The sequence below is a fragment of the Diceros bicornis genome, chromosome 12 (genome assembly GCF_020826845.1).
Source record: "Diceros bicornis minor isolate mBicDic1 chromosome 12, mDicBic1.mat.cur, whole genome shotgun sequence".
Taxonomy (NCBI): domain Eukaryota; kingdom Metazoa; phylum Chordata; class Mammalia; order Perissodactyla; family Rhinocerotidae; genus Diceros; species Diceros bicornis.
Window position 1 is genome coordinate 55,825,078 of NC_080751.1, and position 18,222 is coordinate 55,843,299.

General features: G+C 44.8%; 1 protein-coding gene across 3 annotated transcripts in view; it reads right to left on the reverse strand.

The window, feature by feature from the left end:
* MAPRE3 (microtubule associated protein RP/EB family member 3) overlaps positions 1–12,675 on the reverse strand; it is a 51,748-nt gene extending 39,073 nt beyond the window's left edge. For 2 of the 3 annotated variants that reach the window (XM_058551611.1, XM_058551610.1), the window contains exon 1: positions 12,564–12,595. The gene's annotated coding sequence lies outside the window, so the exon portion shown is untranslated. Of the gene's footprint in view, positions 1–12,563 lie in introns of all 3 variants that reach the window. The other variant, XM_058551612.1, reaches the window with a different exon arrangement.
* Between the last annotated feature and the right edge of the window lie 5,547 nt (positions 12,676–18,222).

The following is an 18,222-nucleotide window of genomic DNA, read 5'->3' on the forward strand; positions in this document are numbered from 1 at the left end:
CAGAGGCCAGAGAGGAACAGCTCAGCAGGGCACCTGGCCAGAGATGGAAACAGCCAGACCCACATAACGGCACATCGAAAATATGACTGTCACGCTTAGAGAAGGCCGGCCTCAGGTTTTAAACACTACTGGTGTGTGAGTGGATACGGGCTGGTGGGTGGGTGCTGCTCTGCAGTGACAAGCTGTAACCACAGGAGCTATTGGCTGACAAGCAGAGACACCTCACAGTTCTCACACCTTATCAAGCCAGACTCTGTGATCCTCCTCCATTTCTCCTTCGTCGATTTCAGAGTAACCGAGGCTCACCCTGGAAGTGCAGCTCTACTCCTGAGATTTTAATTATTAGTTTAAAAAATGTTACTGGTGGGGCTGGCCCGGTGGTGTAGTGGTTAAGTTTGCACGCTCTGCTTTGGTGGCCCTGGGTTCGTGGGTTTGGATCTCGGGCGCAGACCCTACGCATTGCTCATCAAGCCATCTGTGGCGGCATCCCATATACAAAATAGAGGAAGGTGAGCACAGATGTTAGCTCCGGCTAACCTTCCTCAGCAAAAAGAGGAGGATTGTCAACAGATGTTAGCTCAGAGCCAATCTTCCTCACACACACACAAAAAAGTTATTGGTAATACATGCTCATGTAAAAAAAAAATCCACATTTTTGTATAAAAACATTTCACAAAAGTAAATAAATAAAAGTAAAAACAGCCTCTTCCAAATTTTAAAATTAAAATCTTCCTCTGTCAATAACCTCCTTATTGCTCATCCCTCATATTCCAAACCTCTCTGTTCCCAGTGGAGCCTGCAATTACTCTGTCCCCTCATTCCACTGACAACCAGTGCCACTCTTAGATCTGCAGCACTTCCCTCCACCTCTGACCTTAGGGCCAGCTGCTTCACTGCCACCTTACATTCTGCCTCCTCAGAAACCTTGCCCCGAACATGCCAAGCAATCTCCCCATCCTGGTGCTCCCCACTCACTGCTGCTTCTCCAGGCTACAGGACTTCAGAGACTTAGCCCATTATGAATTCATGGGTCCAACTCAGCCCTCACCCCAGTGCAACAAGACTTTTATTCATCTCTCATACGCCCAGGCTCATTTCTCACAGTGGTTAATTCAGACCTTTAAGACCTCACCCCCAACCTCAGCAAGTGGCCTTGGCTCTATTTTACTGAGGAAAAGGTCTTTTCTTAGCAGGAACTCCAATCATGTCCCCTGGACTTCACCCTGCAAGTCAGGGGTAGAAAGAGCCATACCCTTTCCTCCTACCAGTCTCAGAGAAAGGGAGCCCTTCCCTTCCCTGCAAGGTTACTCCTTCCCTGCTATCCTCAAGATCATTCCTATCTGCTCCCTTTCTCTCTTGCACCTGGATTATTTTCCTCAAGTAACTCCTTTTCTCTTCTGCCATCAAACATGCACAGGTCTCCTTATTATCAGAAATCATTCTAAGTTAATACCAAACTCTCATTCTAATTGTAAGTTGGTCGGATCACCATGGAGAACAATGCATAATAAGCCTATTAAAAAAAAACCAACATGGAAGCAACCTAAGTGTCCATTGATGGATGAATGGACACAGAAAATATGGTCTATACACAATGGAATATTATTCAGCCATAAAAAAGGCAATCCTGCCATTTGCAACAATATGGATGGAGCTTGACGGCATTATGCTAACTCAAGTAAGTCAGACAGAGAAAGACAAATACCGTATCATCTCACTTATATGTGGAATCTAAAAGCACTGAACTCATAGATATTACAGGGAACAGAGTGGTGGTTGCCAGAGGCAGAGGGATGGACAGTGGGACAAATGGGTGAAGGTGGTCAAAAGGCACAAACTTCCAGTTATAAAATAAATAAGTCCTGGGGACGTAATGTAGAGCAGGGCGAGTATGGTTAAGAATACTGTATTGTATATTTGAAAGTTGCTAAGAGAGCAGATCTTAAAAGTTATCATAACAAAAAAAATTTGTAACTATGTGTGGTGATGGATATTAACTAGACTCACTGTGGTGATCATTCTGCAATATACACAAATATCAACTCATTATGTTGTATACCTGAAACCAATATAATGTTATATGTCAATTATATTTCAATAAAAAAAAACCAACACTGTTTGTACCCTTTGCCTCTGTAATTCCACTTTATGGGATATAAAGGATCCTCAAGGAATAAGCCACAAAAGAAAAAAAGTAACCTGTACAGTGATGTTCCAAGTAGAGATTTTTACACTTGCAAAATGTTGGAAATACCCCAATTGCTCAATAATAGGTTGATGGTTAAGCATATTTTGGTATCAATATGATGCGATACCACAGAAGGAATGGGATACTTGAAGTGAGAAATATACGAATTATGTTGATACAGAGAAATCTGCAGATGAGGCACATTTTATTACACAAAAATTACATAAACAAAAATATACAGGTTAAAATTGTACATATGTTTGCTAATAAAGAATGGAATTATAATAATAAAAAATTTGAGGGGCCCGCCAGGTGGTGCAAGTGGTTAAGTGCACGCGCTCCGCTGCAGTGGCCCGGGGTTCGCCGGTTCGGATCTCGGGCGCGCACCGACACACTGCTTGTCAAGCCATGCTGTGGTGGCGTCCCATATAAAGTAGAGGAAGATGGGCATGGATGTTAGCTCAGGGCCATTCTTCCTCAGAAAAAAGAGGAGGATTGGCATCAGATGTTAGCCCAGGGCTGATCTTCCCCACCAAAAAAAAAAAAAAAAAATTTGATCCTGGGGCTGGCCCAGTGGCTAGCGGTTAAGTGCATGTGCTCCACTGTAGTGGCCCAGGGTTCGCAGGTTTGGATCTGGGGTGCGCACCGACGCACCGCTTGTCAAGCCATGCTGTGGCAGCGTCCCATATAAAGTGGAGGAAGATGGGCACCGGTGTTAGCCCAGGGCCAATCTTCCTAAGCAAAAAAGAAGACAATTGGCATTGGATGTTAGCTCAGGGCTGATCTTCCTCACCAAAAAAAAAAAAAATTGATCCTGCTGCTTCTTCAGTTACTCCTTTTCCCCTCTTCCCTGTTGCCGTTCTCTGGTGACTATCCATTGCCTCTATTTTCTCTCTACCCAGTTCCCACCTTATTCCTACCCAATCTGGCTTCCATCTCCAGTATTTTACTGGACTGACACCCTTAGCAATCATCATGATTTTCTTCTGGATAAATCCTTAATCTAGTTAAACCAGCAGCACTGAAGCTCTCTCCTTGACATCTTCTCTTCCGTTGCTGCTGAACGACCTAACTTTCCGACATTTCTTCACTTTTTTTCCTAATTATGGACAATTCTCAAAGCCTATTATTTGGAGCTCTGGTCTTTGTACTCAGCACTCAAGACCTCAGCTTCTGGTTCTATGTGATCACTCGACTTGGATGTCTCCAATTGTCACCTCTAGTTCTCCATGGCTAGGATGAAACTTATCTCCAAACTCCCTTTTCAACTTCCTAATTTCTGGTTAAGGTCACCAATGTTGTCCCAAACTCTCACATCCTCAGTTTGGTAATGGTGACCTGCTTATGGTTCATGTCACACTCGTTCCCAGTCATTCCTTTGTGGACGCTGCACCTTGCCTCACAGAAAGCCCTCTCTGGTGTCCTGTCTACTCAAAGCCTGCACATCTTCAGGGTAAGCTCAGGGTCTGCTTCCTTTGTGAAGTCTTTTCCAATTACTCCAATTCACAATGATTATTTTCCTCTCAGAATCCCTTTTGAATTTAGACTCTATGTACTAACAACATGCAATACGCTGTTCACTTTCATTTCTTTTGCCTGAACTCCCTTACTCATCTGTCCTCTGGTGGGCAGGATCCGCACCATCCTGCACACCCTGCTCCAGTGTGTCTCCCTCTCTGAAGCCTTCCCCAGTTCTCACAGGCACAGGGTCACTCTGCCTTCCGGGTTACCAAAGCACCCCTTCTCATCACTGCTGAAGTTCCCATCCCTTTGTATTGTAGCAACTTATATAATTTTGTGTCCATTTCTCTCGCCAGAATGTTAGCTGAGTTCCTTCAGGGCAAAGACCATGTCTTATATAATAAAGCACCACAGATGTATTACTGACATCCAATGTTGTCATACACACCAATCACTCCACACACCCATCTTATCTTCCAAACCAGAGTACAATCTCCTCGTGGCTAGGGGCTGAATCTCATTTCTTTTATATCCCATAGTGACTAAGAATACAAAACAGAAAGGACTTGGAGAGTACACTTAGAATAAAGCCTTGAGAAGACAATGTGCATATTTATATGAATAACCTATAAACCTGGAAACTATACTTTCTGGGGAATACAAGTCTTATCAAGTCTCAAAACACTGCACCTTGCTATTTTGGGGCCAGCATAACACATCTCTGTACTTAGCAGTGGTTTTGTCACTTAAAGGTGTTAATAGGATGCCCAAACTGGGAGCTTTCAGCTGTGAACTCTACTCATCTAAAATCAGAACAAATCAGAGACTAAATCAGAGTCCCCGATAAGTGGCAATAATCTGCAGGGAAGGGGACGGGGGGTGGCGGCTGTCTGCCAAGAGTCTGGTGCTGCAGAAAAGCCTGGCTACACAGTACATACTACACCACCGGAGATAAGCCTTCAGTGAAACACTCCTCATATGGGAAGGGATATTGAATTTCATCCAGTGGTCCAAGGCCTGGCTCTCTCACATGGTGCAACACACGTTGGTCCAACTATGATCTTGCTGACTCAGAGGAGCTAAGATTTCATTTCTTACCAGTCAGGAAACACCATTTAAATTACAAGGTGACCAAGACAACAACGTCCTCGAGAGAAGAGGAACGCTTCTCTGACAATCACTCTCTCCAAGTGGTGGAGCGTCTCCAGCTAGCCATACCCAAAGACTTATTCACTAATAAACCCAGGTGTCAGGGAAGGCCTCCACCCTATCTCACAAATGTTTGGGTAGTCAGAACCACTTGGAAGAAGAGGCAGATCCTGCTTAGCAAACATTTGTTGTCGCACAGGCCGAGCTGTGTGACAGGCCCTATGTCCCTCAACTCTAAGTCCTGGATCCCCAGTGCTTGGAGCTGGGAAGACACCACCACTGATAGAAGGCAGGTATCAGTCCGCTGAACTGGGCCATGGAGGTGATGTACAATGCGTGTGTGGATGGGAAAGATTAGGTGAGAGGACAGCTGACGCGCCAGCCCCTCCCTTCACAGCCAGCAGCTCCAGGGACCTGGTATAGCAAAGAGGGAGCTGCCCAGCCCACCTCTGCAGAGGGCTTCTGCCTGGCAGGTGGCCACTGGCAGGCACCCAACCTTCTCCATCCCTGGAAAAAAAAGTGCCTCTGAGCTGCTGGCTGAACAGAATATTGCCAAGGGCAAAGGGAGGAAGGAGGCTGCAGCAGGCCTGGGCTGTCTTTCAAAACAGATAGTTCTCAGAGGTACACAACCACCAAAACAGGGAGAAATTCTCAAATAAGGCCCCCAAGACACCAGGGAACTGGGAATCAGAGAATCTGAAGACGTGGAGAAAGAAAGCCCACCTTAAACAGAGCCCTATGGTATACAAGGTTTTACTGAAATCTTCTGATAAATTTGAACAGCAAAGGTTAAGAGGCAAAGAAGACTATCTTAAGATACTTTCTTTTCATAAGTTTTTTTACATCTCCCTTTAAGTCAAGAGAGATTACTTCATTTGGATGGATGAACTCGGGAGTTTCTAGGCTATGTTTTCAAGTCACACGCCCACAAAATAATTCTCCAGGCATGCTCTCTCTTAAAGAAGAAATGAAGTAGGATCTAAAGAAACACCTTTGAGAAGTGTTTATCATTAATCACGACAACAGTGAAACAAAATAATCATAAAAAATATTAAATACCTTGTGATTTTCTTAGAGATTGCTCTACTACGTGGAATCTATAAATCACTGGTTTAAAAATTTTCTAATAAAAGCTATAATTGCTTAACGCAGAAAAGTTTGGAAAACACTGAGAAGCACTAAGAAAAAAAGCCATTCATTTTTAATCCCATTACTTAAAGATAATCACTTATAGTTTCACATATGCTCTCCTAGTACCTTTTCATACTTTTCTTTATAAAAATGGTATCATTCTCGACATACTATTTTGCATCATTTTTTCATTGATTACATCAAAAGTTTCTGATATCAATAAATATTCTTCTACGAGATTTTTAATGCCTGTGCAGCATTTTACCTAGGTGAACTTGACCAATCCCTAACTGTTGACTGTTTTGGTTAACTGTTTGATATTATTAATAATGATGCATTAATAAAAATCCTTGTATAAGTATTTTTTTATTGATGTTTTAATAGTTTATAACATTGTGAAATTTTGGGTTGTAAATTTTTGTTTGTCCATCACCACATATATGTCTCCCTTCACCCCTTGTGCCTACCCCCTATCCCCATTGCCCCTGGTAACCACAATACAGTTTTCTCTGTCCATGTGTTGGTTTATATTCCACATATGAGTGAGATCATCCTTGTATAAGTATTTTTATATACCCCTCTAATTTTCTAAATATCCCTAGAACAGCAATTTCTGATCTAAGGATATGTGTCCTTTTAAGGTTTTTGATATACATTGTCAAAATTACTGGGCATATTTGAAGCCATGCTTCTTGCTTGGTTATTTTAAAGATATCACACAAGTGGTATGTATTTCCTATATATAGGAAATAGCTTCAGGAAAAAAAAATCATTTTACATGGATTCAAAACATTTTAGATAGGCCAAATCTTTATTTACTTCAGGCAAATGAAGCGTCCAGAGCTCAAAACACTGATGTTATGTTATGCCAGTTTAGCAAAGCTGGTAGGGTGTGATGCTAGTGAGAACAACACACAGGGCTTAGGCCAGTACTGGCCAGTCAACTCTACACAGAGGAAAAACCCTCTTTGGCCAACTGACACACAAATTTGTACTCTTGGCCAAAGGGAAGACTGGATGATGGAATGTGGATTACTCAGCATAACCCATCCTAGCTTCTGGGTAAACAAGCCAAAGCACGTGTCCAAATGATAGGTGTGTCATCTTTCTATAATAAACAGGGCATCTGGCTAGGAAACACAACTGACCAACTTATGAGAAAATTAAAGCTCAACAATACTCAATAATTGTATCATAAATATCAGTAATTCCTAAGAGAAGCAGTTAATAAATTACCGTGTGAAAGGTGTGCTCCATCAGCCAGGTCTGATCTAAAACGCAGCTACTGTAAGAGAGTGCGTCAGCATTTCGGCTGGAGTTCCTTTCAACGTCAAGCCCTCTTGATGTTGAGTAGCGGCATGGATTTTTCACAAAGGTCATTTGGCTAGGTGCCATTTTTGTCAACAGTTGAAAATTAAATTAGTTATTAGAATAGTAATGATTACTTCAACTGGTCAAGAGAAGGAGGGGACTATTCTCAAGAAGGGAATGAAAAGACTAGGCAGAGGCCGTGAGGTAGGAGGTCAATGAAGTATCCTGGGTGCCAGGGAAGCAGCCACTTTGGAGGGTCCTGCCCTCACTTAGGAGCCTGGTTTGGTGCAAACTGGCTTGGCCTGCTTGAAGGAAGCAGTCTAGCCCTATCTGCCCCATGCACTGAGGGCTCCAAGTAAAGGCAACTGCTTCTTTTGTACCAAAATGTATTTACTGAAAAACAACCACTACCAGCTTTATTGGTCTTCATTAAACTACAAGAGCATACATGCTTCTTGTAACAATTCATATATAGAAGTATTTTAAGTAAAAGTTCCCCTTTGAGTCTCCTTTTCCCTTTTCCACACACCCAAATCCCACTTCCCAGAGGTAAACACTATTGTGTTTATCTTTTCAGTGTTTAGATGCCTATACATAGGTATTTTCTTCTCTAATTAAACTTATGGGAATTTAAATTCATTTGTGTTCTCCCACCTGAATGGCTTGCCTGGCTCCTTAATTACTTGGTAGTCTCTGCCTTGAGCCCATCTGGAACTGTTGCCATCCAAAATGACCTCCCTTCACCGCTCCTCACTAGCGAGGAGGTTTCCCTCCTAAGATGGATAGCTCCTTCCCCTGGCCCTCCAGATGTCCTGGACGCAGAAGCTGATCTGAGCAAAGTTACCAATTAAAGCTACACCTCTAGTAGTAGAGGAAGTGAATGAAGGCCATGTGAGCTTTACTCACAAGCAAGAGCTCAGCAGCTTTTCCATTTCAAATTAAGATCACTCCCCAGACTGGCCTCCCCAACTGGAGGACGAACCGCCCCCACAACATACACAAACACACTGAGTCTGTGCTCTCCTAGTCAACTAACTGCTCCCACCCTGCCAGTCTTTCAGATATCCAGGTCAGCTGAATACATGGAGACAAAGGGGCATTTCATATACTCCTATTTTGGCAGTTGAAATAACACTGCAAGTGCCAGGTCCTCACAAGACAAATCTTCTCTCTGTGCACGTCCAACACGCTGAGAGCTCCTGCGAGACGGGCGCTGCTGAACTGAGGGTCCAAGATGGGCTTAAGTCACGATAAAATTTTCACAGCATTATTTTTTATTTTATACTTTAGTAAACATAAAATAATGATTGCCATCTCTTATTAAGCAGGTACTCTATATACTTTCTTTCACTAAATCCTCACAACCACCCTGTGAAACAGATGGTTATCATTCCAAGCTTGCCCTTGAGGACACTGGCATTCAGAGGTTACACAACTCGCCCACGTCCACGTGGCCAGGAAGTGGCAGGACTGCGATCTGAACTCAGGTCTTTCTTCTTCCAGAAGCCAGACCGCCTCACTTTCCCAAGGAGAGGGATTAGAAATCCCTACGGTTTCCAGGAATTACAGAAGGTTACAATCTGGGAGTTGGAGGATAATCTAGCTTTCTCCTCTTGGCCCCCTTTCAGCCCTCTCCACCTTGCTTTCTGGAATGCAATAGCCTCACAGATAAGAAGTTGAGAGGACTTCAAACACCCACCTTCACATTTGCCTTATGTTAGATGATGCAAATTTAAAAAAGAAAAACCTTCTTCAAGTCAGAACGTGTGAAGAAAAATTATTATTTTTAAGGTGGCAAGAATAAATATTTAATTAGACAGCGTGACACTAAATTTTGCCTGGCTTTGCAACATCTCAGACAATAAAATAAGCCTTTGTCTACAGGGCTAATTACAGATTACTAAATTATTTTTATTAAAACCCTCTGGAATATTAACATGAGGGATGAGGCAACATGCTACTATAGAAAACAATACCAGCTCTAGTCTGGAAATCTGGGTTCTAATCCTGACTCAGTCACTAATAACCACCAACATTCATTTGCATTGTGTACACAGTTTACAAAGTGTTTTTACATATTTTCTACATTAGTTGGGTGACCTCAGGCAAGCTTCTTAACTCTTGGGGTCTCATGTCAAAATCCGGAAATGAGGACATTAACTGAACTATACCATCTGAAATCCACTCCACTTCTAACATCCTAAGGGAGGAGGACATGTACCTTAGAATCTTTATAAATGTGTCTGTAAACAAATCAGGGCAGATGTATTCTGGTTTAAAAAATTTATAGGGGGCTGGCCTGGTAGCACAGTTGTTAAGTTCATGCGCTCTGCTTCGGTGGCCTGGGGTTCACGGGTTCACAACCTGGTGAACCATGCTGTGGCAGCATCCTATATACAAAACAGGGGAAGATGGACATGGATGTTAGCTCAGCGCTAATCTTCCGCAGCAAAATGAGGAAGACTGGCAACGGATGTTAGCTCAGGGCTGATCTTCCTCACACACACACAAAAAAAAAACCAAACAAACAAAAAAACACTTGAATGGTGTTGTAAGGCAAAAAAAAAAATTATATATTCTGTTCAGCTTCTGAAAGATGTTAGTTGGCTAAATTCACATTTAGCTCATAAGATGTTTGCTGCCAGCTAGTTGGCTCAGCTTCTGGAGGGTACCATATTAAGGCCTTGAGTGGATCCCCACATAGGAACTTTCCTCTGTCCAACAGCCAACTACAATGCCTAACTCCAGCCAATCATCTTACAAACATAACCCCATAAAGTAGGCTGGCTTGGGGGAAGGACTTGAACAAACCCATCCTCACAATGCATGCACTCTCAGGACGGTAGGTCAGTCATGGCATCATCACACACACAGGAATATTATAAATACCATTCTTCCTTAGCCCAAGACACACAAATCCCCGCTTCAAGTGTTGCCACTTCCAGGCTGTTTTCATGTTCCTAAAATTAGGATGCACATTAGAATGAGCATATATATTTTGATCCGGTAGTGTTAAATTATTTTAAAAGCTGTTGGTAAATTGCTGGTGTGTCTTAGAACCAAGGAACACAGTGCTACAAACCCACAACATAGATTACACAGATTTAGGTCTAATTTGGTTCAAATCATGTCCCTCTCCCTGATCTTAACAATTATATTCAGTAACAACTGGATAGGCAATGTATAAGACACAGGTATTAGTCCTGTTTTCCAACAGTAGCAGTTTAAAAGGCATTCCATCATTATCTCATAAAACACTGGTATGGATTTCAAAGGCAAATTAACCCATATAAAAACCACTGTGATGCTCTGAAAATGTACTATCCCACAGCAAACTGGAAAGGGAACATTTTACTCACACCCTCCTGATCTGTCTAGCCTTGACACATTTTCCTGCTTCTTAATTCACAACCCTCCACCCCAGTAATATCGCTGATTCCCAAAATATACTCACCCCAGGAGGAGCAGCTCTCCAGCACAGCTGTCTGCTCCTGCCCTGCTCGGGTATTTCGGTGAGCTATGCGACACAGAGAGGACCACACAGAAGGAATGTAACTCTCAGGCCCCACAGTTCCCATGGCCCCACAGGCAGGTGCATCCCGCCAAACCCCAGACTGGCATTCGAAACAGAAGAAACTGCACTGCTGCATGGGGGCTGTAGTTTTCCCGAACTTCATCTCTATGTTTAAAACTAGGGCGACAGCCGTCTTTGCTACTGTAAACTAATCTGATGGGCATGGGGGTGGGGAGTGGCTCTGAGGAGGCTGCCAATAGGCCATGATTGAGCAAAGTCAAGGAGCAAAATCGTTATTTCTCACTGTTGGCAATCCCAGAAACTCCAAACTAGTCCTTCACCAAGATTTTTAGAAGTGAACTATCTACCCCTTTTGCAGCCAGGAGTAAAAAACCCAAAGCCTCTTGTACGGTTTAACTGGCTGATATTTAAACATATTTTCTAACAGTAAACTGAAATCTAGAAGCCAAAAAAAAAAAAAAAAAAAAGAATCAAAGGAAGTTGGCAATGAGGTACACACACAGTAGCTGGGAGCCCTCGAGTTGAGGCACGTTTATTAAGAGACAGCTTCTGGCTGTCTCTGACCTCAGCTCAATTTCTGCTGGAAAAACAAAACAGTTTGGGATCCCCCTCCATTCCAAGATCAGGGAATGCAAGACGTGCAGGTGGATGGGTGGCAAACACAATCCAGGGAATTGTCCAAATATGCTAGAAGCCCTATCAGACGACAGCCCCCACAAAGACTCACAGCTGCAGGAGAGAGCCAGTACAGGCCTGAGATCTACACCATGGAGAAACCTCAGTTCTTCCCCTTTCTCTCCACTCTGCAGGTATGATGTTAAAACTCACTATTACCCAGCGGTGACCACATGGAATTTACAGGTATCAGAGACCAAGTCCTGCCACAACCCCTCAACATACAAACAGTAACTACTTGCTATGGATGATATCAGGCCTGTTTCCAAACCCCACATTATACCAGGATTGTACTACGGGGGGGGGGGGGGGGGGGGGGGGATGTATTTTAGTAAGTACTGCAAGATGCTTATTCACAACAACACGCGGAAGCGCAGGAACTTCAGCTCCCAAACGCAAACCTTTTTTTCCCTCCCTCCACTACCTCTAGTTCCTCTCCACAGCACCGGCCAAGGCAACAGCTCAACCCACTAGAAGGCCACCACGCACTGGCGGGTGTTCACTAAACAGTAGCTGATCATGATGGGGCTGAATCCTTCTCAGCAAAATCTATTCTGAAAGCCCAGAAGCTCTTAGCCAGACAGAACTGTCCAGATCTGCTTCCCCTCACCAGCCAGGGCAGGAGCCTGTGGGTAAACCTGAGGCCCCAAGGTTTGGACAGGAAGAATGTCCCCCTCCCCCAAGTCTCCCCTCGCTCTCTCCCTTGTCACTCTTTTTCTGGCATATCATTGGGGAAAAACCAGAGAGGCCGGAGATGTCAGGCCCAAGAGGAGAAAGGAGAAGGGACAAGGGCGGACGGTAGGCAGTTTGGGGGGAAAAAATCAGTCCAGGGCGGAGGTGCGGTAGCGCCGCATCTAGTGGGGAAGGATCCCTGAGGTGGGTCTGGAGGGAGAGAAGGGGAGGGGCAGTGGCTCGGGGAGGCCTGATGGCTGAGGTCGCAGGAAGCCCCAGAGAGAGGGATGCAGGGAGGAAGGTGGGCGGGGGTGAGACGCGGTTGGGGGGCGGGGGCGCGGATGGGGAGGCGAGGGGGCAGCCCGTTCCCCTCCCCCAGCCCGGGCCCCGACCTCCCGCTGACTCAGCCCTACGGCGTCCGTCGCCTCGGCTCGGACTCACAGTGCGCGAGGCGGCTCCGGCGGAGGCGGCGGGGGAGGGGGACAGGCGGCAGAGGCGCTGCGGCTGCGGCTCCGGCCGGAGGCTCCGGGGCGGAGGGTCCTAGCAGAGGCCGCCGCGGTCTCCGGCTTCAACGCGCAGAGACTGCGGGGGGAAGAGAGCACTGCGCAGGCGCGCTGCGGCCACCGCTGTCAGTCCGAGCGGGGCGGGGCCAGGGCACCCGCCGTCTCCAAGGCAACTGGGTGGCGAGGGAAGGACAGCCCCTACCTCCACCTTGTCTTAGCAACCGCGGCGGGAGGTGGGGGGCGACCAGAACAGTCCTTCTAGATTGCCATAGCAACAAGGAGAAAAAACCGCCTCAGATATTTATGGCGGTACCGAGGGAACGCTCTTACCTTGTCACCATGGCAACTGGGAACAGCCCCTTCCTTTTTCCTTAGCAACAGGGTAACAATTCCTCCACCCTGTCCAACTAATCACAGAAGGAACAACCGTTTACACCTGATTCCACAGCAGCCAGATGACAGATTCTTATCTGTATGATGGCTACCGCGAAGGAAAAAGTGGAGAATATTTCTTCTCTTTCAGCGACACGAGAGAGCTAAGGCTGGATTTTATCTCCTCTCCCGGTTTATAGCTTTCAATCACAGTCTGTTACTCTAATCCCCAAGTTCAATTTTCCTCTACCTATGTTAAACATTCTGTTTTGTTTCTTTCCAGACAGTCTATACCTTTACGCCTAAATCAAGCTAACAAAATCGCCTATACACGAATCGCTGGAGTTATCAACATTTTTGTCTCTCTCCCAATGCATTTGTAAACAATTCTTGTTTCTTTATCTTGCCCACTAGCTGGTTTAGATTCTACCTCCTTGTAACTAGCTCCCTCCTTGATATGTTCACTGGTGTTCCCAAATTCCCTATTCCAAGTCTGCTTTTATGGATCTTCCCAGTTCTTCTAGATCCCTCCTCTTCCTCTTCTTGTCCTCCAGTGCTCTGCCCAGGGCTCCACTATGCTCACCTTCTTTGTGATTTCAGCAGCTTGCTTCTCTGTGTGCAGACGACTTCTGGCTCTCCTTCCCTCAGCCCTGACTCCCATGGATGTCTTGAGGTCACCTCTGTACCCACCTTGTACCCAACAACTTTATTACACACATTCTACAGCACTGTCCTTGGTTTACATGCCTGTCTCCCCAATCAGACTATGTGCCCCTTGAGCGCAGGAATTTTGCCTTATTCATCAGCCCCCTCAGCAGCTAGCACAAAATGTGACACATAGTAGAGTTCCACTAAGTGTTTATGTAATTGAATCAAGTGAAGACAAAGATTTTTCTCCAAAGATTCTTCAAAGATTTTCTTTGACTCCAAAGAAATGGGTGAAGGGGGTCAAAAGATAAAAACAAAAAGATTTTCATTCTTCCTCACTTTCTCTGACCTTACTGCCTCAGAGTTTCAATCAACATTTTCCTTATGATCTTTACACATATATATATTTTTTTTGGTGAGGGAGATCAGCCCTGAGCTAACATCCGATGCTGATCCTCCCCCTTTTTGCCGAGGAAGACTGGCTCTGAGCTAACATCTGTGCCCATCTTCCTCTACTTTATATGGGACGTCGCCATAGCATGGCGTGACAAGCGGTGCGTCAGTGTGCACCCAGGATCTGAACCTGTGGACCTGGGCCGCCAAAGCAGAGCACGCGCACTTAACCGCTTGCGCCACCAGGCCGGCTCCCTTTACACATATTTAATCTTTAAGTACTACTGCTCCTTTTATAACTCTCCCAGTCCCTTAGCTCTCCATCTTAATGCCTAATCTCTAGTCATCTGTTAATTGAGACTCTGGCATTCTCTATTTCCTGAATCCTCACCTCTAGCTAGTGTCTCTTGGACACTATCCCAAATGTTTCCACTAAAGTAAATTTCCTCACTGGGTACTGACCTCCTCCACAACTCCTGTCACCCTCTATAATCAGTGTAAGCTCTTTACACCTTACCATTCTATCATCTCCTCACCCAGCTGGGATCAAACATCTTGTTGAACATCACTGGATTCTGCTGGGCTTGTTGACATGCTGGAGATGCTGCATTCTCTTCGAATGACTCACAAGTAAGAGTTCATAGGCTAGGATTCTTTTCCAAGTCTCACTGTCTAGCTCCCAGAGATTCCACCCCAGGACTATTGGTGTCAAAGCACTCTGACTGAGCCCGTTTTCTCAAGGGAGAAGGGGAAGGCAGCCAATTACAAATAGAGTGAGTAAGAAAAGAGAGGGGCACCACATATGCTGAGTCAAGACCCTGTCTTCACATCCAAGGCAACTCTCAGAAAGGAGAAAGTTCTTTATAGAGGCTAATTCCCAGGATGAATCAAGAAGTTAGGAGAGTGAAAACACAGGCTACACTTTTTCCTGCGACAGAGTTGGAGAGCTGAAGCTGTTCCTAACTGTATCTACAGGGTGCCTGGGTGCTACAAAGACAAGGGGAAAATTTCAGACTCGATTTATTTTTCTTCCCCATCCTGAAGTTCCAGCTCCACTCCATGGTTGTAGGTGTAGACTTAGGTGTCATAGACTGCCCTGAGCAATCCTGAGAAGAGACTTTGATCCTTGTAGCCCCACCCATTCGTCACACGTGGGATAGAGGACTGTTCTACAAAGAGCTCCCGCAGACCCTTCACCCAGATTGTCCACATATTAGCATTTCACTGTGTGCCGGTTATCTGTCGCTACAAAACATATCACTCCAACTTAGTGGTTTAAAACAACGGCCATTTTATTATCTCTGTTTCTGTGGGATGGGAACTCAGGAAGAGCTCAGCTGGGTGGTTCTGGCTCAGGGTTTCTCATGTGATTGCAGTCAGATGGCAGCTGGAGCTTAAACAGCAGGGGGCTGGCTAGACAACCTTCTCTCTTCATGTTGTCTCAGAGCTAGCTTCCACATAACATGGCAGCTTCAGGGCAGTTGGACTATTTATACGGTAGTTGAAGGTTTCAAGTGTGAGAATGATGGTGAATAAGAGAAAAGCTGCATCTCCTTTTATAACCTAGCCTCAGACATCACTTCTGCCATATCCTATTGGTTGAAAAAAGTCACAAAAGTCCACGTAATATCAAGCAGAGGGAACAGAGACCCCACCTCTTATTGGGAGGAATGGGCAAGTCAGGTACTAAGAGCATGTGGATGGGAAAAATTGTTGAAGTCATCTTTGGAAAGTATCATCTGCAGCACCCTACCCTCTGATGACAACAATTCACATCCCACTCAATGTAAAATACACTCATCCTGTGCCTCAAGACCTCTAAAGTCTCATTCCATGATAGCATCAACTTGAAGTCCAGGATCTCATCCTTTCACTTGGAGCCCAGTGTGGATATGGCTCCTCAGGTCCAGTTCCTTGGGTGTAACTCCTTGAGTAGCAGTCCTCTTGATCTGAAGATCTGTGAATAAAGAGACACCTCATCTGCCTTATACACACCCAGCATACACTAGTGGCATAAGCATAGGAGTATGGGTACCATCATTTCAAAAAGGAGAAAAACAGAAAGCACACACAGCAGTTACTAGTTCATAGCGATTCTGAAATCCAGCCAGGCACATGTTGCCAGTTCCTGATTTAGGGCTGGGACCCATTCCCGTTTATTTATAGCAGGGTTGACGTGGATTTTTCCCCCAATGGGTTATAATGCTTTCCTATGATTATTTGTTTTGATGCTCAATATGTCACAGATTTAGCCAGTGGAAGAAACTTCAAGTTGGCTCCTGTGTCCTTTGAATTTGTCCCCATCATGCTTTGAACATTTCCTTGCTTTCTGGCACAAAATGTTCCAGGCTCATCTTGTACCTTCTCCGTCTCAGCCCTGGAACTGGCCATTCACCAGGGAGCCATTACTTTTTGACCTCCTTTTTCCATTCTCCCCTGCTCCCTAAATCTGCCCTTAAACACTGACAATTCCCAGGGTTCCTGTCTCATTTTCCTTTCTCCTCCCTCTACACATACTCCCTGAGTGGCCTCATCTATTCCCATGACTCTGGATCTGTATCTCCATCCCAATCCGGTTTCCCAACTGTCAGACCTGTATATGTAGTTGCCTTGTAGATAACTCTTGTGTCTCATAAGCACCTCAAACTCAGTGGGCTTAAATTAAATGTATTTACCCCTCCCCCCAAAAACCTACCCTTCCTATATTCCCTATTATTGGCAATGGCGTCACTATCCAAGAAAAATCTGAAGGTGATCCTAACCCATACCTTCTCCCCAACTCCCTATCCTGGAACAGTTTTCCAATACTATCCATTCCACTTTTAAATGTCTGTCAGATCTGTTCCCCTTCTTCATCTCCATCACCTTTACCAGATCTTGCCTGGGTTATTACAGAGCCTCCCACCTGGTTTCTCTGCCTCCAGTCTCTCCTACCTCCAACTCATCCTCAACACCACTGCTAGAAGGCTCTTTGTAGAAGATAAATCTTATCACATGACTTCTCTGCTTAAATTCCTATGGCTGTCCTTCTCAAACTGGCTGAAGTAACTTCTGGGCATGGGGGATTCATGTAAGGAAACAAAATGGAGGAGCTATAGAATAGTTACATCTTACTCAAGTCTAAATTTTATTTAGAGATTCAGGAAAACAACATTTTAAAATAGTAAAACAGATACGTGATGAAGTAGAATGCAAGAACCACATGATTTTAAAGACAAGATTTTTAAAGAGAGTTTGAACTCAAGACACCTCCATGCCTATACTATCCACACCGCCTTTTAGGGGTATTTTAGTGGGAAGTTTGAGAAACACTGGCTTAAAGGATAAAAGTTCAGACTCCTCACATGGTGGACAAGCTCTATTATAATCTGGTCCCTGCCAACATTTCCGTTTCACCTCCCACTCGTTTTCTGCCCCCCAACCTCATTACCTCTCACCATATACGTCAGCCACAAAGAGCAAGCACTTGGAGTTGGCCAAACAAGCAGTTCTGTTTCATGGCCGAGCCTGGGTTACAGGGTTTGCCCTGCTTGGAGTCTTTCCTTTCCCTTTGTTAGGCAAACTTCTACTCATTCTTCAAGACCAGCTTTAGTGTCATCTCTTCTATGACACCATCATGGACGTCCCCCAGGGAGCTGACATGTTCTCTTTGGTACCAGCTACATTCTTTACTATGGTCCGCCATCGCCTTGTGTTAGCATGCTTGTTCACATCTCTCCCCACCAGAAAAGTCTGTGCACTCAAAGACCATATCTTATTTACCTTTGTGTTCTTAGCATCTCACATGGGACTAAAAACAGCCAAGTAGGTTAAAAGCAATTTGACCTTTCTGCACTTTTCCCAGGGTGACTGGGAAAGCCAAGTGGTGGAGGAGCTCTAAGAGTGGGTTAACTCTGGCTGGTGGGGGACTAGATTTCAGATCAAAACATGCAGGTTGTGAGGTGGAGGCAGGGAGGACTTGTGATGCTGGTAGCTGTTACCAACAGAGTTCATTTTTCATTTGAAACTAGCTAAAAGTAGAAAAGGGGGCTCAAATAGGACCGATTCCCACATATAGGAAACAATTGACATGGTTTTAAAATTTACAAGGGACCCGTGTAAACAATATGTAATTTTGCTGAGGAATGAATTTTAATCACATGACTTGAAGCAGGTGAGTCCTTATCTAGAGAGTGAATCTAACT